The 25,652-nt window shown below is 40.8% G+C and overlaps 1 protein-coding gene across 6 annotated transcripts in view; it reads right to left on the bottom strand.

The window, feature by feature from the left end:
* Positions 1 to 25,652, bottom strand: part of TMEM178B (transmembrane protein 178B) — a 234,530-nt gene that overhangs the window by 181,907 nt on the left and 26,971 nt on the right. The gene's annotated exons all lie outside the window — the stretch shown is intronic.

Below are 25,652 nucleotides of genomic sequence, written 5' to 3'. Positions count from 1 at the left end.
ATTTTTAAGTTGTGCTAGAATTTTATATCACCTCCAAGTCAGACCTGGCTATTTAGGTTGGTGCAGTTTAAGAAATGGTTGCCCTTGGCTGCATGTCCTGCCCTCAGTCTCTTAAATCATTTTGTATGAATCACCAGAGCTCATCTGCAGGCACACTTAATATAGGCAAGGTTGTCGCAGTTTCAGCATGCATTAACTGGTCAAACTGAAGCCTGGAGGAAGCCAGGAGGAGAAATAAGCTCTACCTTGACCATCTGCAATGAGAAAATTGCAAATCAGATATGCTGAGCAGTTAATGAACTCATGATGAGTAACACTGTATTCTTAATGAAGGCAGAGACTTCATTAGAAGGTATTACAACACACTTAACAGGATTATTTCATTACCTCTGGAGTAATACTAACCTAGAAAGTATTGGTTACGTGTTTGTGCCCATCTATATTCATATTAATGCCAAAAGAAGTGGGAACATTATTCATCCGCATGAATTATAGAATACTGGATGTCAGAAGAGTCCTCTAGGTGTCAACTGGCCCAATCCACTGCTCAAAGAAGAAACAACTTCAAAGTTAAAATCAAATTCAAAGACATCTCAGGTTGCTCAGAACCTCATCCAGCCAAGTTTTAACACCTCCAAGAAAAAAGACATCTTTAAACAAACCCTTCCAACAACTGACCAGCAACATTGTGATTTTTTTCCTAATACATAATCAAAATTTCCCTTGGCTCCACAAGTATATCTTGAATATTAGAATACCTAAGGGTAAAGTTCTAAAAATGTTGGAAGAATATGCAAATAACAGCACCTTAATCAACATGTCTGATGAATATTCATCAACTCATATACATAAATAGAAGCCAATGTTCTAATTAACGGCGCTCAAGATAGATTTTCAGCTGCAGTATGGGCCAAAGTTTCAGAACAGGAGATCATACTTGTTTGGGATAGCTCCAGCATCAGCCTGAAGCAGGGCTCAGCTCACTCTGCCAGAAGGACTTGTTGCTGCTACTACAACTTCTGGCACTGACTGTTGGTTGCTGTGGGCATTGAGGAAATTGGGCTGATGCCTCCCTTTGGTTGAAAGGTTTTGTTTGTTTCTAAGACTAAGCTGCTGGCTCCTAGCTGGTACCTTTCTACAGGCGGGTGGAGGTGCACTATCAGCTTCCATCCACCAGTTACAGGTTCATTTAAAGTTCAGGAGAGAGATGCACCACAGTCGCTTGCCCGACTCACTGACCCAAGTGCCTCATCTTGGAGGAGACAAAAAGTCTATAGTAAAACTTTGTATGTATCAGCAGTGTTCTTTTGAAAATGACTTCCTAGACCATCTCTTGTCACCACGCTTTTCTTCAGAACACAATGCACTGCAGCATCATGCCAACTGGCTTCTGCACAAACAAAGCTGAATTGAAAGATGAGTTAATGGGAATTCAGCTACTGAGACAAGCATTCAATCATGGCACAGCAGTAGCACAGCAAGAGGCACAGGTCTGCAGGCAAGCTGTGTGGAGCTGCAACTCCTTCTCTCCCATTGCAACGGAAGAAGTGCTGTGGCCATCAGCAATACGCTCACACCAGCCACACTCACAAAGGTAGGCAAAAAAGGTCAGGGGCAGAGGGGTGAGACTGGCAAAGCCAAGGTAAAAAAAAAAAGAAATGGCTTTCAGATCAATTGAAAAATTTTGTTCAGCCATAAAACTGAACTCAACTGTCATTTCTTTATTCTGTCTTTTTTTTCCAAGTGAATCCATCTGATTGTTTCACAAGTGGTTCGGCTTCCTTAGAAACTCTTTGCTTAGGAGCTTATTATCTACATGAAAGTAAATACTTCACCAACAGAACTCACTATAAGGGTACTTAACAAGCATAGTATGAATCTGTATCTTCCTTGTTGGTAAAATGGAGATAGCACACAAGGCTGCCACTGACAAAGGGACGTTTCATAGTGAAATCTCTACACTGTTACCTAAATTTGTTTTTTACATCTGAATGACTTCACTGATCAACAGACAACACAATGAAGGCAGAACTCCAGTGAAACACACTCAGAATAAAACAGTATCTTCCATTTTACCTGAAAATAAAGCTCACTTGTGTTCACTGAGCTGTCAGCCCCTGAAAGGATGAGGCATTCATAAGATAAATGGTATTCTGTCCCATAAATGGCACATACCCAGCAAATGCATTACAAGAATGTATGGCTTAAAGATTTTCCTTAGGAATGTGATCAAAGGTTTCTTCAGAGTGGCAAACAGAACCTTCCTGCACTTTTTTTTCTCCTATTTTTTCTTTTACAGTTCATCTCACTTGATTTCCAGATAAAGGTCATCTCAGAACCTCTAGCTCAATAAAACTTGTTAGATAGTGCCCAAGTGGCAAAGTAGTCATGTAAAAAAAAAAAACAAACCAAACCAACAACAACAAAAATTGAAATTATAGCAGAGAGCTTGATTGAAAGAGTCCTATATACTGTGTTATAACACTGCCCACACAGAAATAGGGCAGTAAAGGACAGTATGCCACTTCTATTCTTCCCAGATCATCTGAGCCAAAAATCTTCTGGCTTACTTTCAGAAGTGACCCATTTGATCTCTAAATATACAAGGGGGAAAAAAGTCAGATTCAAAGTGCATATGAAACTACATGAAGCTTGTGGATGCAAAAGCTTTCACATATGGGCTTGTATATGTATGGGGATTGCATTCCTTGCAAGAGCTTCCATATATTTCAGAATGGAACACCTACATTGCTTTGTAACTTAAAATTCAATGTGGAAATACCTAAATTTCCTTTTCAACCAGTGCATGAGTAAGGATAAGAGGTGCAAACACGTCTGTATGCACGGAGCAGACAGTAAAATTTTCGGAGCAGAAAAAGAGAATGTGCCTGAAAAGCTTTTTCCAGGCCCATTCTCCATGTGCTCCATGGAGATCCCAGCAAACGGCAGCTTCCTGAAAGCATCCAGCTGGCAGAACATACATATTCCACCCTTGATAAGAAAAGAATCCAAGTATGAGACCATAAGCTGAATTTGCATTGGAAAATGATGAGCTCACATTTTCTCCACAGGGATCATGGAAAGAGGGCTGGCAAGGAAGCTGGAGCAAGAGGATGGTTATGAAACACTTTTTTATTTCAGCTATTAATAACACTCTCCAAGCCATAGGGCATTCGAGAGCAAGAAGGCATCTCCTTCCTTCTATTAATCTTTTTGTCCACCTATTTGCATTGGGTTGGCCACAGGGGAGAGGGAAGCAGAGCACAAATGAGAAGTTAAGGAGGTTAAAAGGGCTGAAAAATATTTGCTCCTACTCATTTGGAGGCAGAAATTAAATGATCAATAAAAAGTCACTGAGACAGCAATTACCAGTAAAAACGTGCTGATGACCCAATAGCTCACGGAATAAAGCATTATCTCAGCACTGCTGTCAAGGCAAAGAAAAAGCACAGGCTTCTTTTGGAGTATCAAATGGAAAGCCACCATCGCTAGTTTATGAAACTCTCACCCCATCAGTCACTTGATCAGCAGCAATAACAGCAAGTCTAGCACCTATAACCCAACCTCTTTGTCTGCTTTCTCTTTATTTAGACTGCATATGCTTCAGTATCTCAGGACTGATACTTCATGTGAATGCACATCTTCTGAGTCAGGTATATACTTCTATGAAGCTCGGTATTCAGCGAACCAGCTATCAAACCTATTTCAACTTTACCTGGGAAGCAGGGTCCTAGATTGCCAAGATGAAAAGTATAGGTCCACTGATACCCTAAGTCTGCTGAGGATTATTGATCACAGGCATCCTTAGATCTCACTGAGTATCTCTGTATCTTGGACAGCTATTTTATATTCCACTCAGCAATGTAAACATGCCTTTCCATACACATATACTCCTGTTTTCTTCCTAAAAAGGAAAGAGCAAAAGCCTTTCTCTGTCTCGCCACACTGTTAGTTTAAAGCTAGGTCCACAAATTGTCAATCTGGAGAAAGCATTTAACTTTCTTGTAGCAGTTGAAGTTCTTGTAGCATTTCAATTTCATGCTTAAACAGTAGAAATCACAATATGGCAGGGAATCATTCAGATGCTCTGTATCCTACATTAAGGAACCATCATGTGCATTAGATTTTGGCTTATCTCCCAAAGGACCCACAAATAGGTACAGCCTCAGCCAGCACCTACCACAGCCTCTTAAGATCACTGAATTGAAGAAAAAAAGAAAGCTAACAACAACTCTCATGTAGACTTTGTCCATCAACTGAACTTGGAATGGAAATTTTACAAGTATGCAAGACTTTGGACATATTCCTTCTTTGATTGAAAGTGACCTTTTTTAATAAGCACATCCTTGTCTTCTGGGTGCTCTGAGACTCACTAGCCTTCTTTATGCTGCCCACCACCCAAAAAGTCAGAAGGATCGTGAGGCCCCGCTTTCACGGTCTGTATTTGTACTGAAAATCAAGATCAAGCGAGCTTTTGCCCTTCTGCTTCACTTAGTGTGGTTGGAAGAGAAATTTTCAAGACACCAAGATATATCCTGAAGTAATCGTGCAGTTAATAAATATACATGAAGCGTGAACCTAATAGACCATAGCATTCCCAAGAAATGAGTACAGCTTCCTCTGTAAATTCATAAGGTGTTTTGAACTGTAATCTCAAAAACTGAATCTCCAGTTTGATGGACAAAAGTTCCTAAACTACCTATGAAATAAACTCTGGAACTGCTTACTGGCAAACAGAAACCACTGGATTAGAAAGCCAGTGTGTATAAGTAGTTTCATGTCTGACCATGCTCTTTCCCTGTAAAGCCATTCTCCAGCTTACCTGTTTACAAGTTTCATTGAATGGTGAGTTGACATCACCAAGTTTCATTTCAAATGCTTCATCCTTCCACTGTAAAGAAGTGTGTATTTAGAGGTACAAAACATTTCAGAGCTTACTGCCCTTTCCTTCCAAGGCCATTTCCCATACTAATGTTACTGGATTGAATTAAAAAAAAAAAAAAAAAAAAAAGCTTTAAGAAATTAAATGTTGTGTGGACATTTATAAGGCAATCAAACTGAAAGACACAACTAGAAGGGAAAGAGTAGAAGATAAGAATGGTGGTAAGAAGATCAGGCAACTGTGCTGTGAAATCTGAGATGAGCTAAAGCACAGTTTGGTCATCCTAGAGCCTATGAACCACAGATACTATTAATCTCTGCAGCTGTCTGAAATCATAACTGGTTTTTCCCTTGCAGAAGGAAATGATTCTTGAAGAAAGATTTGAAATAGGAAGGGTTGGTGGATGTGATCAAAAAATATTTTTCCCATTGACTGGACTGTGCTGTTATTTATCTAGTGATGAGTTTTGCGGTACCATCATATGCCCTTGCGTCCAGAAGGCTTAGGCACTGAGTGCCTCTTCGCAAATGCTACAGTAATTCATTTTTGGTGCTAGCAGCAAGTTTTGGATGCATTCAAATATCCCTAAGTCAACAACTTACGGCTAAATGCTCAACATCACTACAGATAATCTCACCAAACAAGCAACACTGGTTTCAGAGTAGCTAACAGTATCAAAAGGATATATGCTCTTTTATAGGGGAAAAGAGGGGAAGAAACTGAAAAGAGAACCTTGATTCAAACCCTAGGGTTCCCTGTTATTCCCAATGCAAAACTGGGATGAGCAGGGCATGCTAAGAGCTGATAGCTACAGAAAAAATAGCAGTGAGAAGACTTACTCCCAGCATGGTTTTCAATTGGGAATTAAGTTGCCCTGACCAAACCTTAGAGGCATCTATTTTCCAAGCATGTTAGCTAAGATTTGTGGTACTTCTTCTCTTTGATGACATGTGTAATGTGTGCCATTTAAAGCAGAGATCAAAAATGGCAGGAGTCAGACCAAGTTACATTAACAGGACAGTGAAACAGCACAGAGAAAACCCAAGCAGCTCTAACAGCATCCATGGCTTTGGATCCCTTACAAAGTTACAAACTGTTTTAAGCCACGCCACACAAGCTTAGACCAGGGCTGGTATATATTTAAGTGTAAAAACCTATTATGGGATGAGAATTTCTCATCCAGTAGACACATTCTAATGCCTACTGTTGGGTCAGTGCAGACTGGGGAGCAGCCTGAGCCTTTGCTGATGCTATTGGATTTGGGGTGGGTTTGATGTGATTTGGGTATTTGTTAGGTGGAGCAGGAAGGGAGATGTAGCTGTTGTTTTACTTTGTGACATGATGATCTCTTGTCTATAACATCCTCTTATCATTTGGTACAAATAACCTACCACTTCTTGTATCATCCTATCTGAAATGTCAAATCACATTAGAGTGTCACAGTATGAAAACCTCCCTCTCACCACAATGCAAGATATTCTGGCCAGGGCAAGTTAGACTAAACAATCCTGCTGCCTGTCAAGAACAATTCATTGCTCAAAGGGAATGCTTCAAAATGCATATTAGCTAATATCATCTATTGACAGCAACAACAAGCAACATCTGAAAGGTAAGTATTTCACCCTTGGGATACTTACTTGTCACTGTCCATCACTATCCATCTCATCCCACCACCCCTGTGTCCAAAGGGCCAGACTCCCACTGGGGCTTCACAACACTAGGTTCAGCCCTTTACAAGAACCCACTTTCAATGGCCTTATTCTGAGAGAGGAGGGATAAGTCATGCCCTGAAAATCCATCATCGCATGATGGTGAAGAGAAGAAAGCACTTCCTAGTGCCATTTTCAAGGTGCAGAATAGACTGTTAACTCCATACCAGAATTTCACTCAACTTTGATCACTGCTTTACATCTGGAGGGAAGGGACTAAGGAAACAGGTATTTACTCTGACAGTGTCAGCTCACGGTTATATATATTTAATCTTTACTCTTAGTCTGAGCTGAGATAAATGCCTGTGTCTCAGTAGCTTTTGATAACATCAATGGGGACAGAGGTGCTCTTGAGGCAGAATGCTGTATAAACATAGAAAACAGAATCTGTGCCCTGGAGGACTTTTGCTGTTCCTGTTCTGTACCTTCCATCCCCATCTCATTGCTAATTTTGTTTAAAATGTCAAGTTAAGTCTTTAACTGCAATGTTTGATTTTTGAAAATATTAACTCTATGATTCAGCATCCTATGTGCTTCTGGAATCCTGTTTTTGTCTGTACAATTAATTCTAAATCCAAGTGTTATTATAGACGTGTGCATTCTATTAATTCTATACTTACTATTTTAATTACCGCACTAACTATACTTTGCACAATGTATTTCTTCATAATATCTCAAATCAGTTAATAAAGACAGAATTTCATCTCCACATTCTATACCCCTCCCTCCTCCTCAGAAACAAATAAAAATAAAAATCAAGCCTTCTCTTTCCTACCCATGCTCTCTAACTCGTGGATAGCACAATTAATCCTCTTCACAATAGGTCTAAACGCAGATCCATCTTTCAATTAAATGCGAGTTATTTAATGAACAGCAGAGCTCCATTTTTCTCCCTCCAAACATCACAGTCGAAACCAAAGACAATGTAAAAATGGATAGCAAGTAATGTCAGCTTGCCCACGTCCAGAGTTGCATACCAGCAAGCTTCTGCAGTATGGAATTCTTCCTGTGCTGAATCACAGCGTGGTTTAAGTGAAGGACTGGGCAGATGCTAACCTACACGCCCTCATTTTTTTCCTCTCATTTTGTCAGGAGCTGCGTTCAGCCTCTCAGAGGCTCCGAAGGCAAGAGACCTCAGCTCACTGACGGCGGGATCAGGTGAAGAAGATTCAGGATGATTCCTAACATGCCTCCACTGGGCCATCAGCCATTCTGATGAAGGGTACGAAGAGAACATGTCAACTTAATGGAAAACGCATTCTTTGGAAAACATCCAAACATTTAAGAAAATATGCCATTAACTTCATGCTTATCCCCTAGGGTTCTACAGTATCAGGTTTAATTACAACAATTGTGACAAAAATCATTGTAAAGAGTATAGCTGCAAGCTGAACTTGCCCATAGATTCCAGGCACCAGGGTAAGAGTCAAGTGCAGCACTGGGAAAAGACTACAGTATGAGCTCAGGGAGCAAACTTATCTGAATCACTTTCAACAAAAATATTTCGAAGTATAGCTTAACTCAGCAGGGACAAGTCATGAAGGTAGCAGGTGCACAGCTAAGAGTTGGGAAGGTATTCCCAGGATGAGGAGACTTTAGGAAGCAGAAGCAAAAAAGCTAACATCATACTGCACTAGAAATGCAATGAAGAGAGAAATGCCAGGCTCACCGGCAAAGCAGTCATCGCTCCACATTATAATGCAATCGATTTGCTTTCCATTGCTGGAGGCAGCTAAGGAAATAACTGCTATTGTGATCTCCCCCAGCAACTGAATAGCATGGCCATGCCTAGAGAAAGGAGCACCCAAGCTTACATGGTTAACAGGATTGGGTAGAGTGCATGGGCTTGCAGCTATGCAGCTGGGCGACAGGCAGGAAAGAGGGGCTAGAAGCACAGTGCTCTGAAAGGGCAGGGGAAAGGAATAAATGACAAAATATCTCCAAATTCTGACATACGTAATAGCCTCTTACACCTTCACATAACTCATTTGTAAATGAGGTGGGTTTACACCTTAAAGATTGAACAGGTTTTTTAAAGATATCCCCAGTCAGCAGCTGCTGGATTCTCAGAACAGGGAAATATTTTTGGCAATTTACTCCAATCCTTGGATACCAAAAAAGGGACAAACCAGGACTTGCATGAACACAATGTCATCCACACAAAAGAGAAGCCTTTGCCAGAAGCATGCACAGAGGTGAGACTGGATGTCAGCACTTCATGTTGTATCACATTAGTGAAACTATACCTCAGCAAAACAGAATCCCAAAGGTTTAATAATTACTTTTTCAAAATGAGTGAGCAAGCAAGCCAGCAGGCCAGAAGGTAAGAATCCCTCAGCAGGTAGAAAAAAATCTGGGTAATACTCCCACCTTTCAGCAAAGTTCTTTCCCACTGGCAAATAACCAAGGTACCCTAAGGGGTGAGAAAGCACTGTTCATCCACTCCTCTGCAGCCTTTCAGCTAAGAAAGAAAGAGTTGGCTGTGAATTTATATGACAGTAAGTCACTTTAAAGAAAAAATATACATGGTGGCGCTCCATGTTACGTAGACCATAATATTTGAGAACACGTAGGTTGCTGTCAAAAGAAGGGAGAAGGAGAAAATATCTGCTCTCTATTTAGATTCCCTGCAGATTTGATGACATTTACTGCCTGTCAGCAGTGATGTGGCAATGCCCAGGAGCCTCAGCCTTGGACCAGATTCCCATGAGGCGAGGCACTGCGCAGCTATGAGTGAAAAGTATCGTTGACCCAATTCCTTTACCACTTCAGGAGTATTTTAAGAGCCTCTGAATGCCCCGATACCATACCTAACAAGCTGAATTCGTACTGGGGTGGGGGTTATACTTAAAATCAGTGGAAGTACAGAGCCAGGTGAAACAGCCTCATTATACTAAACATCCACTCACAGGAGGTTTTTTTTTTACATTAAGAAAGAGGCTGTAATTTTATTATTCGTATCATACCAGTTCAAGAAACAGTTTGAAAGAGTCTTAGTGGTTTAGAAGATCCAGCATCTAGAATCCCAAGTGGAATTAAGGATAGGCTCTTGTGGTCCCGTGGGAATACAGGACATGGTCACGTAAGCTGCAGACTGCCTCTGTAGCTTTCTTTAAGCTACATCATTCTCCTCCAATTTAGTCTTACATCTGACATCAGATGCCTTTTGACTGATTAGAATAAATTAAATCAGAAACTTGGATCCTTCTCTAGTCCCACGGAACACATCCCATGTCATGAAAAAGCACAGAATCAGTGAGGATATTTAGGGCTTAGTGCAAATGATTGCACATGACCCATGGCAGTGACGTAGCACCATGACGTGTTTCAGCAGCAGACTGCTCTGCAGCTTCTCATCACTCACACCACAGAAACAGATATTTAGGTATGCTGCTCAGGGCGTTAAGATGAGCATAACTTCCTCTTAACCATTATTCCAAACCCCATAAAGTGAATTTGAGTAACACTATGTGGCCTTTTTACATTTTAAATGAAAGATGCCAGTCTGAATAAAGAGAAGATTCTTCATAACATGGATCTGGCGAAGACGGGTTGGAAGCTGTGTTAGATATAGTTATATATGTTACTCACTTCTATCTTGAATATGCTGATGCCTGCTGGATCCTCAGCCTGCTGTTAGAAAAGACAGGGATATTCCTTGGAGTACGCTGTCAATAACTGGAACTCATACTAGTACTCCTATGTAGAGATTCCTGTGAGACACCCGTGTTGCATCAGAGATGCAGTCAGGTAGTCGGAGGCAGAGAAATAGGATGTCCACAGATGGGATGTTCTGCTCTGCTGTATCACGTAAAGGAAGCAAAATGGAAAGGTATTCTGCACTGTCCTGACAGAGGCTTCATACTGCAGCTCATCATGCCAGCCTACGACATTAATTACCTGATCAGAGGAAGCACAGCTTGTTGCAAAGTTGCAAAATTAAGAACAAATATCCCTTTTGTGGGTTTAACCTTCAGTTCCTTCACCCTGCAGGTTGCTTCTGAGCCACAAACTACAGTCACAATCAAGCACATGCCACAGGTTGTTAAGAGCCGTGAGTATTTATGAGAAAGCACAGCTTCTCCCTATTCCTGAAAAAGAAGTTGAGTGTGGACTGCACATGAAACCACACCAGATGATTATGAAATGAATTAGCAATGAAAATTTATTTCATGTATAGAAGCCTTTTAAAAGAGAAAGAAGCCAGGCTCCAAATTACCATTAAAATGAACTTTCCCAATGCTTTGCCAGTACTGCTGAATTAATATTCTTTACAGAAGCCGAATGGACTGTTTAATACCGATCAACACAAACTCTTATGCTAGTTATTTCATCTGGACATCAGAGGGTATTGTTTTAAGGAGAGCAGAAAAAAAAGCAGCGCTACTCGTGGTGTCCCCCCTCCACATCTCTCCATTTCCAACACACAATTTCTAGTACGACTAACACCCTTTGCCAGGCAGAAGTCTCTGCATTGCATAACCGTCAGCCATAAAGACAAACAAAATCCCATCCTCTGAGAGTAAAAGCTCTGACCAGGACAGTTCACAGACCAAGGACGTTCAAAGTGTGAGACACAGAGCTATCACACAAACATCATGCCAGAGTGGTGTTGAGGTAAGAGGACACAGCTTGCCCTGCTCCCTTCCCCTGCGGCTCTCTTGCAAAAAGTCAAATCTCATTTCAAGGTGGCTGCCTGCTTCCTTCCTACATTTATAAGCAGTGCTATTGTGCTTGGAGTTCTTTCCATCTTTGTTTTTCAGCCTCTTCCTACTCAAGTGTCAATTTGAGATAGCGCGATGCTTATCTTATCAGCTTATAAGCCATCCAGTTTCTTGATCCGTGCCACTGAACGTGCTGGAAGGAGCTGAGGGGTGAACTGCTCGTAGTTAGGACAACAGCAAAGGAGTATCACGTAGTTAGGACAACATCAGGAGTATCTCTGAGGGACAGAGATTATCCGTGAGAGAACTCTGCCCCAGAAACTCACACACCTTCTCTCAGGTGATTCTGAACACTCCCATCAGTAGTCCAAACAGAAGCTGCTCTTTGGCTGGAGCTATTCTGTGATTTGTGCTCAGCATCACCACTTTCCCTGTACCAACTGCAAGCTCCAATGAAGGAAAAACATTCAAATAAGTGACCTACCTCGATTTCAAAATATTCAAAGTCACTACAACTCAATTCAAATGTAGGATCTAAACAAATGTCTACGACAGCCACAGGAAACAAGTTAATGAGATTGGTTAACGTTAGCATCTTACTTAGCATGAGTTAACACCTGAAAGGACTGGGCCCCTTAATACCTAAAGTGTAGAATCATAGAATCATTAAGGTAGGAAAAGATCACTATGATCATCTGGTCCAACCAGTGCATCCCTTGTTTCCTTTTGTTTCTTTAAGAGACAAGGATTTATTCCAGCACTGGCAACAAAACATGACTTCACTTGGCTGTAGCACTTTCTCCATCTTATATCCCAAAATATTCTCTGGAGGCAACTGAGAATTAGCAGATACAGAAGGAGATAAATACATTCTATGCTGTATTTTGAGATGAGATGGAAAGTTCGTGAGGCAGAAAAGGCTCAATCTGATGGCAAGGGCTGAAAAGAAGACATACCAAAGGGGCAAGAACACTGACTGTGAAAAGGCAGAAATTTAAGAACTCGGCCAAATTTAAATGCAATGCAGATGTAGCCCAACTTTTTAGTGGGCTTCAAGGAAAAAGGGAAAAAATCCTGCATTCTTTTTCAGATGTAATAACACATTTATGGCTGGTATTGCACAGAGCAGTTGCTTGAAACAGCAGAGGACCAAACTGACTCAGCAGTGCTCTCTAATCCTACACAGACATTTCAGGAGAGGATTGAGTAGGAATGACCTGGATTTCATGGAAGCAGAGAGAAAAATAACTACATTATTTGAAAAAATCTCAATTAACTTCCCCCTTTTTGTGAGTAAGAAAAATCAGCCAATTCTAACCTCCTTTCCACTATCCCTACCCTTTCGTACTCCAAAGACTAGCTCGGTATTGCCATTCAGAGCCCTCTTGTGTAGCAACAGAGCTATGATTCTATGCTTCTGTGCTCTTCTGTACAGAAATAAATAAATAAATAAATAAAAATAAAAAGCAGCAGAGAGTAATTTAATTACTATTTTCTCCTGAAGGGTGAAAAATGCTTCCAAAATTACTGTGCCTGGTAATGAACTGCACCTTCTTTCACTCTGCTGTAGATCTGGAATAGTGATATATTTGTCTTAGTTCAATTTTGTTATTATTGTTCTTGTTTTTTACACATTTGTTTCCATCACAATGAAAGCTAGACAATACTACAAGTAGAGAAAGAAAGAAATGCCAATATTAAGGAAAATTGAGTTTTCCCTTACCATGCTAAAAGAACTTAGTCAAGATGAGTGGGAGCAATCACAATGGAAATAGAATATTTGCAAACTGTTGAGGCAGAGAGGAATGAATTCATTGATATGAATAGAAAGTACCATAGTAAAATAAAATAAAATAATATATTTCAGAGGTTGAACAGTCCCTGCCCTCTTATATTTAACATACGTATTTCTAGTAGTTTATGCTGGAACAAGGACTGACATTTGGAATGGAAGCAGTTGTGTTTAAATGCCTTCACATTTGCAAGGTGGATAGCGCAGCTGAAATCTGTGCAGCACTGAGGACATGATTCAGACTGTGCCCAGCTCACCATCAGGGGCTGAGGTCCGTGTTGATCTGCTTTATTTCCCTGACAAGCAACAAGTAGTTAGCAGGATGGGACTGCTCAGGTTTACATTCTCAAACTCTAATGATTCCATTACATCCTAGGCAGGAGAAGTCATGCACCTTGATCATTAAGCTAACCTGTGCTGTTACTTGTTCTTCCTCATTTCTCCCACATACAGCTTTCTCAATATTTCCATTGTTTCATCCTCCAGGCGACTTGGTCCTTTGTCCCATTAAAGTAAAGCAGAGACCATTTCCAAGCAAGAATTACTCATGCACACATGCCAACATTCGGAGGTTTTACATGGATCAGGTACTGAAGACACTCCCCTGCCGTGTTGTTTTCCAGCCACTTCCATTATAAGGAAGACATTGAGGCCCTGGAGCACGTTCTGACAAGGGCAACAAAGCTATGAGGGAAGAGCACAAGCCTTATGGGGAGCATCTGGGGGATATGGGACTACTGAACCTGGAGAAAAGGAGACTCAGGGGACAACTTATTGTTCTCTACAAGGACTTGAAGGAAGGTTGTAGTAAGGTGGAGTTCGGCCTCTTCTCCGTGCAACTAGTGATAGGATGAGAGGGAACGGCCTCAAGTTGCACTGGGGAGATTCAGATTGGATATTAGGAGATACTTCTCCTCCAAAAGAGTAGTCAGGTGCTGGAATGGACTGCCCAGGGAAGTGGTGCAGTCACTGACCCTGGAGTTGTGCAAGAAACACTCAGATCTTGTACTGAGGGACATGATTTAGTGGGAAATATTGGTGATAGGTGGATGGTTGGACTGGGTGATCTTGGATATTTTCCAACCTTGGTGATCCTATTATTCTATGATTATTACCCTAGGAGTTATGCATGGGTGCATGTGAAACTCACACTCTTGAGAAGGAGCACAACAATTACAGAAACAATATGTTTTTTCCTGCAATGAAATGAAGTGCATTTCAGTCTCCAAAATGGTAAATAAACACTGATCACCATAAAGTTCTGTAAAGTACCAAACCGCTGTAAGGTTGAACAGGTGAACAGGAGCTAGAGGACATTTCACATTAGAACAACTTCACCCTGCCCTTCCAACACAGAGCCAACTTGCTGTGAGCCATTTCAGCCCCAGGCTTGCTTTTCCTGTAGGAAACTTACTTTTGCCAACAGCACCCCTGTGTTTGTCAATCATCACATAAGCTTCAGGCAAGAGAAGGGGGACCTCAGCATCCGTAAACTGATAACCCTCAACTAACGCAGCAAAGCCAGACCACAAGCTGTCAGCACAAGTGACCTTCAGCCCCTCTAATGAGTTCTCATGGGCTGCAATGGAGAAAAGCAGGATGGAGAAGGAAGGACACAGCCAGACCCACAGCACCACTCGCACACAGGCCACAGGGTCACCAACATACATTTTTACCAAGCGAGTCACCCATGTTTCAGCAAAACAGCAAAGAGACCTTTGCCATTATAAGCATGTTTCCCACCTCACACACCAGATACAAAAGCTTCTCAAAGAACAAACGTCATAAGATTTCACTGGAATTAATAACATCCTATGGGGCATGGATGCTAGGGATACTCTTTATTTAAACAAATCTTTCACATTATTATTGTGGTATAGGCAAGATTTTTCCCCAGATTTTTCCCATTCGAGCAGAAACTCCAGTACACGGGTTAGAGAAACTGCCCAGTGCTAACACAGCTTGGTTTCATTCCAGAAGTGCAACTGGATATTCTATAGGAAAAGCAGAAGGTTAGCTAGAAATTCACATATCAATATGGATGAAAAGTATTCAAAAGTTTAGAGGACTCAGGATTTAGACAATGAGATATGAACTGTCACATTTACTCCATAGTACAAATCAGTAATCTGGAGCAGACTGAATAATTTAAATACAACTTTGACAAGTTGTGTCTTTTTTTCTTTGTTAATTGTCTGCTAACAGACTGCAAAAATCTGAAATTTATTCATTATTCAAAATGATTCATAAATGTCTTCTCTGACTAACTCCTGGCCTACAAATATCTTAAGCTATGACTGTCATAAGTAAGTAAACAATCTGCAATTCATGCTATAACTTATGTAAGGAAATTCTTCACCTTATGTAACTAGTTTGAACAGCTTAAATAGCTGACAAACACAACATACATTTTTAATTGTAGGCTGGCAGATAGCAGTCTGATGGTTACAGGAATCACCCTGCCAGGAAAGAAGCGATGCCTTGTGATCTTGGTTGCAAACACCAAATCTTTCCTTTGGGGATGCGCCTTCTTTGTCTACAGCCAATGAAAGATGTAAGCCCTTCCAGCCATAAACGAGCTTTCAACATATCCTTACATTTAGTAGTATTATTCTAAAAAAATAATAATAATCAATTTAAGCATAATTTTCTCAAATTCAATAAAATATTTTTATTATTCTGTCTTTTCTATGGTGTTCCCAAATTCGGAAAATGCACATTTGCCAAGCCTCTGTCGCCTTTACCCTTGTACTACAAAGGCCATGCAACAAATTCTGCATCAAGCTTTGAGGTTACACCAATGTGCCGTGTGTTTCTCTGCTGCATTCCTGATGCTCCACTCCACTTCAGGAGTTTAAGATAAAATTCTGTTATGGAATATAACTTTAAATAGTCTCTCAAACAAATTAAGAGCCTCAGGCAACCGTGATATATCGTTTATCTCAAAATCCAACTCTATAGCTGCGTGCTACAGTCAATTCTGTTTTGTATCGAGCTAAAATTTTATATTTTATTTCATTAGTAATTACTGCTTCTGTGTTTCTCTAAACTCTCCTCTTACTAGAACCATGGAGAGCTTTATGATCTCATGCCTTTCCCTCCATTTTTTTGAGTCACGGTACAAACCAGATACTGATACCATTCCCCTGGTTCTCAAAAACAACCTTTTTAGTTCTGCATAAAGCCAGGAAAAAGAAGGTGGATTTAATAGGACTACTACTAGAAACTCTGATATCTGGCCCTACAGATCTAGCTTTAAAAATTTTTACTCCTAAACTAATCATTCCAGCGTCCCAGTTTCACTGTTCTTTGACTACATGCCAGTATTATTCAGATAGCACAGTAAAATATTTTTGTGCAGTCAGACAATAGACATGAAAAGTTCTAGGGGTACTCTGACACTTTGCTGTCTTATACACTTTTATTTTTAAGACTTGTCAGTTTAATATCTGTTCTTGAACAGGCTACAACTCGAGTATTTTTTGTTAAAAGCAACTGCTCCTACACAGGACTCTACCCTCCACCAAGGGCTTTACAGAGTCCAGGCCAGAAACAGCAAGGGCCAGTGGGAAGACACTGGCATTACATTTGTAAAACACTTCTTGCCAACAAATCGCAGGATCGTTCCCTTAACAATAAAAAATAAAAAAAATAAAAACCAAACCAACCACATCTAATCGACATTTAAGTATTCTGTGCTGCTGTTTTGTGGATTGTTGGTTTGCTTTTTTTTTCCCCCACTTCTTTAATTTTCTGTGACTATATACTTTTATGGACAGATTATTGAACATTTCAGTTTAACAACTAGAAAGTTAGGATTTCATTGTGGTGACTTTAAAGGTTAAATTAAGATGTCACTGAAATTTCATGAGGGAAAGACAAGAAAATGAGTCTAACTGAACTCTAAAAAATAAAGCAAAGACTGGAGCAATCTTTCCACAGGTCTTCTGATTTGTCAGACAGCTCTCAGCCCCAGGACTCTATCTGTCCTCAAAACCTTCTTTACCAGTGATAACACATTCCTGATAATTTTGCCCTGAATTTATAAGCAGCCGTTTGTACACTCTCCACCTCCCAACATTTGTTTTCTTTTCCTTCTTCCTCACATTCCAGTGTTCTACTTTAGTCTCCCTTTTTATCCCCATCTAGACAAATTCTATTGATATTCATATTACTCATTTTCCTAACAAAAATCCCCCCTGTTCTATCACGGGGCCTGTATGCCATGTAAGACATTCAAAACACTCAAAATAGAGCTGAGAAGAGCAATGGACCTTAAATCTTTTGGATAGGAAGGATTCAAAACACTTACAAAATCCAAGTCAGGTTATTCTTACTGTCCAGATTTAGGGTTCATTAAATTCTTTTCTGGTGAGAGCTACAACAGTACTGATGATGCTCCCATCAATCCCAAAAGTATATCCTAGGCAAAATGATATTTTTGGACAAGACTACCATGCTTACAAAGAAAAGCATCAAATTCTGTATTATGCTCCAAGTGCCTTTCAGACTTTACCACCACTTCCCGCAATATCTTGACATTGCTTCATTTCAGTTAATCCACAGAATAGTACTCACAAGCAGAAATATCAAAACCTAGACCTTAGGCCTGCATGAAAAAGATGGCCCATTTATTTCCAGCAATATTTGTCACAAAGTAGCAGCCAAAAAAATCCCACACAAGATGATATATCATAGAAGAGTTCATTTAATATTTTCATTTGTAATACATAAAATGTCAATTCAATTAAGCAGTTACCATTACATCCTCCTGGTTAATAGTTTGCTCTAGAGATGTGTGACTTAGTGCTCTTGCTATTTGTTACTCTGGGGGGGGAAAAAGTGTTATTGCATTATGTAGGAGGCCATCTGAAGGAAAGAATGCTGTTAGAGTTGTGGTTTTCCACCTATCTAAATTTATAGACCTATGAAGCTTCTCAAATAGAGGTATGAATGCCCGGGTAATGAATTTAAGCATAATGACAACAGCCTTGCTTTTCTCATTACCTTTCACAAACCTTACAAATAGTCCCCAGACCACTGGCTGAAGACACACATGCTGACACACACAGAACTACTGACTCGGTCACAAGCTGAGTAATTATTCATATTACATCAGGGCAGAAAGTCCTGTGACTGCCCAAGCTAGACTGTATTCTGGAATATGAGAATCTGTGCAGGGAACTGTCCCCAGCCTTGTCACTGTAGTGAAAGAAACTGTACACAGTCACTAAATCACATGCAAAGGTAGCTGCTGGGTAAACACAAGGGTAGGATGTGAGAACAATGAAAAAGTAGCAGAAAGAAAGGTGAGCAATGGCAAAGCAGTACAGGTTATTAAGTGCAGTTACAAACTTCCTGTGCTTATTTTTAACCCCTGCCCTTCCTTGGCAAGTCACCAATAACACATCCAAAAGTCCCAAACTGAAAAAGAAAAACCAACAAATTCTTACTGAACGTGACCTATCTCATTAATTCAATTGAAACCACTTTTCCTAGTCCATTTCGACCCTAAACTAAGAGCTTTGTTAAGAAAACATTAATGAATTCCTTTTCTTGTTTGTTTAAATCTATTTTAATTAACTCATAAGTAAACGTAGACCAGAAGTTCCCTCAACGTTCATCCAGCAGCTTCACTGAACAATTCTGCAGCAGTCACATATTATCAAACAGCAACACGTGCAGAACAACTTCATGAAAGCAGAGAGGTGCTGCAGTCAGACAGTGGTCCTTTCACACATCAGAGATTGTTGCTGCTGCTGTTGTTACAGGATTCAGGTTTGAAAGCATGTAAGTGACCTCCTGGTGAGGGAGGAGAGGAATCAGAAAGCCACCACACAACTTACTGCTGGGCCAGGTGAGAGAACATTGCACATTCCACAGTTTCACACTTCCTGAAGCTAATTACTGATTTTTTCTTCTGGCAACCACCACTCACACAGATCTGTTCTGAAATACCCAACTCCAACCTGAGTAGCAGCCAGGTTTCTCACCTCATGGCTTCTCCGTCAACAAGCTCACCGCCGCAAGCTAATCACACAGAGTTCCCTGCTGTCCACACTTACACAGACCTGGAAAACATACTTACTGCGAGTCTCAGTGGGCTCTGGTCTACCTGGAGCCTGGATCCAGCATGGACTGCTGGCACTGGGAATGCTTCAGTAGAGGATTTTGGTGCTGGACTACAGCCCTTCACTGCGTCCCCAGACAGGGGGTACAGCAGGGTGGAGGCAGGCTGCCTGGGGAGAGCCTGGCCGCCATCTTGGCTCAGCCTCAGGTGCCTCAGGGCAGGATGTCAGTGCTGTGTACCCCTAATGACCAGCCTGTTTCACCACCTAGAGCATATAAAGCTCTACACATCAAGCCTGCCCTAAGATCACTCTGCGCAAGCATCAGCCCTCCTCAGGTGGACATTTATGAGCAAATTAACTCAACATGATTACATGAGTCTGAGGTGAAATGGCCCTTGGGCAGTGGAGCTGGGAAGCTCCAGGCAGGGCTGATCAGGGCCACTGAAGTCCTGTAGCCTAGGCCTGGCCCTGCTGCCACAGTGGAATGTGATGTGATAAACAGTCCAAAAACTATCCTTATAAATTTTCCTTGAATTATTCACAACATTCACTTTGCAGAAGCAATTAATGTGTAGAAGACCTTATATGCATCTTGCTCCAGTAGTAAGCAGCAACTGAAACAAATGAACAGTCAAACAAGGAGCAGGAGAAAGGCACCCAAAAATTCAGACCACACAGCAGACCTCAGAGGACACATGCTTCTGAGGATGAAGCCAGGCTCTTCTCAACAATATCCAGTGATAGGACAAAGGCAACAGGTACCAGCTGGAACATAGGAGGTTTCACATAAATACAAGAAAAAACTTTTTCATGGTGAGGGTAACAGAACACTGGAAAAGGCTACCCAGAAAGGTTTGTGGGGTCTCCTTCTCTGGAGACGTTCAAAACTTGCTGGAGACATGCCTGTGTGATGTAATCTAAGTGTTCCTGCTTCAGGAGGGGGATTGGACTACCAGATCTTTCAAAGTCCCTTCCAATCCCTGACATTCTGTGATTGTGTGATTCTTCTCACTTTCCAGAAGCCTTCAGCCTCTACAGTCTCCAGAAAAAACTCCAAGCTCATCCCCTCAGTACTTGGTCCTCGTATCCCTCACAGCCATGAGGAAGAGTCTAAGGATATTTCATATCCACTGCAAATGGGGTCCAGAAATATTTTGCAAGGCAGGGGTCAAAAGTCTGCTTTGAACCTGCTGCCTTTGGATTTGAATGATCTGCCATACTGCTCCAACAAAATAAAAGCAATCTGAAATTTACTTAGGGACAAAAGCAAAAAATTAAGGCAATCACGTAGCATTAAATTAATATGCAAAATAGATGTGAAGGGTTATAATGATAGAATCATAGAATGTCCCAACCTAAAAGTGACCCACAAGGATCAAGTCCAACTCATGGCTCCACACAGCACCACCTAAGTATCAGACCGTGTTTCTGAGAGTGTTTAGAAGACTGTTTGAAAAAATGGTGCCTTCTTAAAGATGTTATTTTTAATATTTCTTGATCATCTTGTTTTATTCAGGAATTCACAAATGCAAAACAGTAAGACACCCCACAAGGTGTGTCCTATCAGAAGGCTACTTTGATGGTCCTGAAGCAGATTACTGTTACCTCTTTGGATTTCCATGACATTCATTCGTGTTAAAGTAACTTTAGAATCTATCAGTCTCTGTATCTCATATCTAACAGTCAACATTTTACTTTATTTTGGTTTGGCAGAATATATGGAAATGAAATTGATAATGCCAAAAAAAAAAAAACAAACACCCAAACCCATACACATTATGTGTGATATGCAGAAGTTGTCTTGGCTGTAAATAGAAGATCTTTTGTTTACTTGTCTTCTAGGGCAGGCTTTCTCCGTACACCTTCTGAAGTCTTGCCAGGCCTCCTTCTGAAGGCCTCAAGGGCCTGTTACCTATCTCTGGAGATACTCTATTCAGAGCAAAAAGAAAAAGCTGGTACAAAGGATTTCAACAGCAAAAAGTTCTTTGTAGTTTTCAGACTGTTTTTTCATTCCTTTGTGTGTCATTTCACATGATCTACCGATGATTACACAGTGTAATTCTTGTCCTGTTAGCATTAACACCCTGTAGTCTGTTAGTGCATCACCACCTTAATCATCTCGGAGCTACATTTAGCTCTTCTAATCTTTCCATCTAAATCAATCCTGAAGCCATCCTGCTAATTTTTATTGCTCTTCTTTGAACTCCTTTCAATTTGTGGAGATGCTTTCAGTAAAGTCCTGTACAAGTCTGGATGTGATAGTTTTAGGTGTGAAAGCATCAGAATTGTAAAGAATAAACCTATTACCACCTTGAGTGGTGATAGGGTGCTTCCATACGTACAGCTCAAGGCCATATTGACAATCTTCTGCAAACGTGCTTCTTTACTAATGAGCATGTAAAATCCTGCTCCAAGTCTCAGAGCCTTTTCTTCTCTCTGAGTTGTATGAGTTATAGATTGTTTTATTATCTTGATTTTTCCTTTAGTAGACAGATACAGAGCTCACAGGCTCAGAAAATCTCAACAGAAGGTGCATCAGAACACACTGTAATAAACAGAAAAGAAAGCTTCAACATATTTCCCAAAGTCTACATGACATTTTACCCCTGAAGAAAAATTTTGCTTTGGTTAATTCCTTGTTTCATTTCTGTGTGCACAGAGAATACTCCTGCAATAGCAAAGGACTGCCAAATCCCATAATCACACAATCCTGAGGTCACTGTGGAGCAACACCCATTGTTAAACACAGTCTATATAGCCTCACATTATGCAGAGATGAATTTCCACTGTGAACAATGCTGCTGAGCTTCCAGGTGCAGGATCTCGGGGATACACTTGGTACAGTGTCTTACTGACAGACAGAAGGGAAATGCAGGAGTAAAGATACAATACTAGAATGGTGGACTCAAAGCCACCCAAGCCACAAAAGAGTGTAAATCAGAGTACACAGAGGAGACTACCTCAGCCCTCTTTGAAACTCTCCCAACCTTGTTTTGGGGTAAATGCTCTGTTACCCTGGACTGACTGATGTACCCTCTCTGTCTTGAGGCTCCCTGAGAAATCAGTCACTTTTGTGTTACAGCTTACCCCAGCTCCCAGAATTAAAGGTCTGTGCTCCCTGCTCCTGTCCCACAGCACACAGACATGTATGCCTTCCAGTCCTCACCTGGCTTCAACATCATGTGCTGCCAGTGCATGCTCCCTTCCTCACAGTAAGCCAATACACAGAAGTGCAAAACACTGGAGGGGAGTGAGTTTTTTCTCTCCCCTTCCATTGGTTCAGTCCTTTTCCAATCTCTTATAAACTGTTTTTTCACCACAGCATCAACATGACGCTCACTGTGAGATCTCTGGCACTTCAAAGATAGGGATCCTTATGAGTGATGCTGAAAGGCACAGGGGCAATGCAAAATGTGCAGGGGATGAAGGCTGGTTTAAATAATGGGATAACTTAAAAGGCCAAATTTGATAACAGCAAAATAGGTGTTGGGAAAAGGACAGAAAGGAAGGGAGCAGAAATGAGCGGGATCAAAGGAGCAGAATAGAAGTCAGAGAAGAAAGGCTTCTCAGCCCCAGACTGTCACGCCGCAGGACTGCAAACTGCATCAGGCCATTAGGAGCAAGATCTCATGTCACACACAAACGCAATCCAAAGGCAGCCATGCCAGCTTCCAAAGGGACACCCTTTGCACTTCAAACATTACCATTAAAAGACAGAGAAGCCCCAGACTGAACCATTAATAGGTGAGTAAGCTTTTGAAGACGATAGCCAACAGGCATTCTACTGAGATAAAACTCAGCCGCACATCTGCTCAAGAATCTTTCAAAATTTCATCTTCCTGTGTAGTACAAACAGTGTTGTGATAGTAACGCTCTTTCCCTTAACACAGCACTGTTTAACAGATTTCAAAGCACCCTGCAAAGGAGGTATCTGCATCACGGGTAGCAGGTGAGCAGGCTGAGGCTCAGAGGGGTGAAGCTGCATCCTAAGGTGCTCTAGCAGCAGATCTGTGAATAGAGAACAGCCGTAGCTGTCTACCTGTATACGCTAGCATACTATTTGCAAAGAAGTGCTTCCTATTAACATGATCCTCTCCCCTCAGTACTTAATGGGGATCACTTCTCCTTCAACCTGAACAATACGCTTCCTCCACTTTCTTACAGTTACCCTGGTGACAGAATAAAAGCCAGATGACATCCATTCTTCCCTTTAACATTCATCAACAGAAGCAAGGAAGGTAGATACAGGGGAAGGACCAGAGCACTCACAAGCAGAGAGATTCTGCTTACCCTACTGCAGCTCAGCTCCCTCCTTCTCCTTGCCTGACTACTCAGTGTGTTAAGTTCATGACAAGTAGATTAAAATAAGATTTAAGGCAAGACTTAGCACTCATTAAAAAGAGGTGAGATCTCTAAACAAGCTCAGACTGTGTCCTTACCTCACCCTGAGGAGCTGGAAGATGGCAGCTTGCTGCCCAGAACAGTGGCAGTTTTTGTCACAGCCCATGTCAGGCTCACACACATACATTAAATTACCTAAGTGTACATGTCAGGGAGTCTGGGAGGGCATTCGGTCATATGCCAAACCTCACACAGTACCTGAACTCAACAAGGAAAGCTCCTGAGCTGGAAAAGCCAGGAATTCCAAAATCTGACCACATCTTCTACTGGCCAGATGACCACTTTGTGGGGTGGAGCATTTTGTATTCCTCTCTCGCCCTCCGTTTTGATCCCACGAGTGATTTTTGCTTTAGAAGCCAACAGATAGACACATGGGACAGGGGAAGGAAAGCAAAAGAGATTTCTTCCAGGCTTAGTATCACGGTGGCCCACTCTACACCAGTGGGTTTATCTGGGAAATATTCTACTAAGATGAGGTGCTCTTGTGGTAGGCACTGCATAAAAATTACTCTGTCCTAGCAGATCTGCTCTTCAGATCATCCTGTTCTGGCTCGCTTTGCAGAGAGTGTGCATTTAACCAATTAATGATGAAGAGTCAGCCTAGCTATGGTTGAATGGCTTGGATTAATCTTTTTTGTCTTATGTATAATAAACACCGACTTGTCAGCTAAATCCTGTCTGTAGAAACTTTATTAAGGATGATTATGCATGAGTCAGAGAGGACACAGCTTGACTTTCAGAACCCAAGTTAAGTTTAAGGGCTGGCTGGATAGAAACTTCACCTTGAAAACTAAGTAAATTTGATCTGGATGCCGTTAAAGAGAATAAATATGGAACCTACTAATGTCATTTTTCTCCAAAGTCACTTTTCTGTCTGCAGCAGCACTTTACCTTTATTTGAAGACCTTCCTTATTAATTTTCTTGGTTTTTCAATTTATGAACGATGCTGAGACAAAAGAAGAAAGCAAAAGGCAAAGATAATTGTCAGTTTTGCACAATGACATTCTTAGCTGTGACACTACATATAGCTGCAGAGGACAGAACCCAGTGGAAGTTATTTATAGGATTTTTAAGTTGAGTTGATAGAGGTCAAGATGTTTACCTGACCCGCTGCTACAGTCAATGGGCTGCAGGATGTTTTAAAGGAACCAAAGTGGAATGAAATATTTACAGGCATTTAAAGAAGTTATTCATTATGAAAATGCAATGCATTTATTTTTCTAATTATTTTTACCTTTTTTCTTCCCTTTTAAAAATATAAACCAGAAATTGTCAACCAAGAAGATGTTTAATGGAAAATTAATTGTGCAAGATCAAGCCAGCAAAAGTAAAGGTACAGTTTTCGTAAAGAGTTACATTAGTTACAGCTGGCTAAGTGGAAAAAATCAGCAAAAATTAAATTTCAGTCAAGCTGAATAAAATCTTTAAAGCTTTTCACCGAAATGTTAAAACAAAAAAAAATCATTTTAGGTCAACCCAGAATGTTCCGGTCGAACCATAATGAAATACTCTGTTGTTTTTTTATATATATTTTTAACTGGATCAATTTTTTTCTTGAGAAATATTCACTTAGAAAATGAAAGCCTCTTTCAAGAATAGTAAAAATTGTCATCATTTCTGCAGTGATATTTTTCATGCTGGAAAAATAAAAGGCTTTTCACCCCTTTGTTTCCTCTGACCCCTTGTTACCCTCTAACACTATTTGCTACATTTGACAAAAATTCACAAGAGCATTTGATTCTCCCCTAAATTGCTGACCTTGTTTTTTATGAAAAGACTATTTTGACCGGCTCTGCCATGCCAGGAATTCATCCACACCATAGAGACATCATTTTTTTTCATTCCATATGTCTGATTACATTGACCTGAGGCTGTATTTGGATTTGTAATACTGGAGACAAGAGTAGACCATTACTTGAGCTATTTAGGACGGAAGGATGCTTTTATAGATAAGGCATAAGACTAAGAGTAAAGCTATTTGGACACATTTCCAACCCTATCTAAGATTTTTCTGGATGGTGGACAAAGCATCCTGAGTTTCATGGCAAAACAAGAAAAACAGAATTGTTCAACAATTCTTGTTCTGTTTAGATCGTATGCTTTGAGACAGCAATTTTCCATACCATGTTACT

The sequence above is a fragment of the Meleagris gallopavo genome, chromosome 1 (assembly GCF_905368555.1).
Source record: "Meleagris gallopavo chromosome 1, MGAL_WU_HG_1.1, whole genome shotgun sequence".
Taxonomy (NCBI): domain Eukaryota; kingdom Metazoa; phylum Chordata; class Aves; order Galliformes; family Phasianidae; genus Meleagris; species Meleagris gallopavo.
Note: the sequence above shows the minus strand (reverse complement) of the source record. Positions and strands in the feature narration are given on the sequence as shown.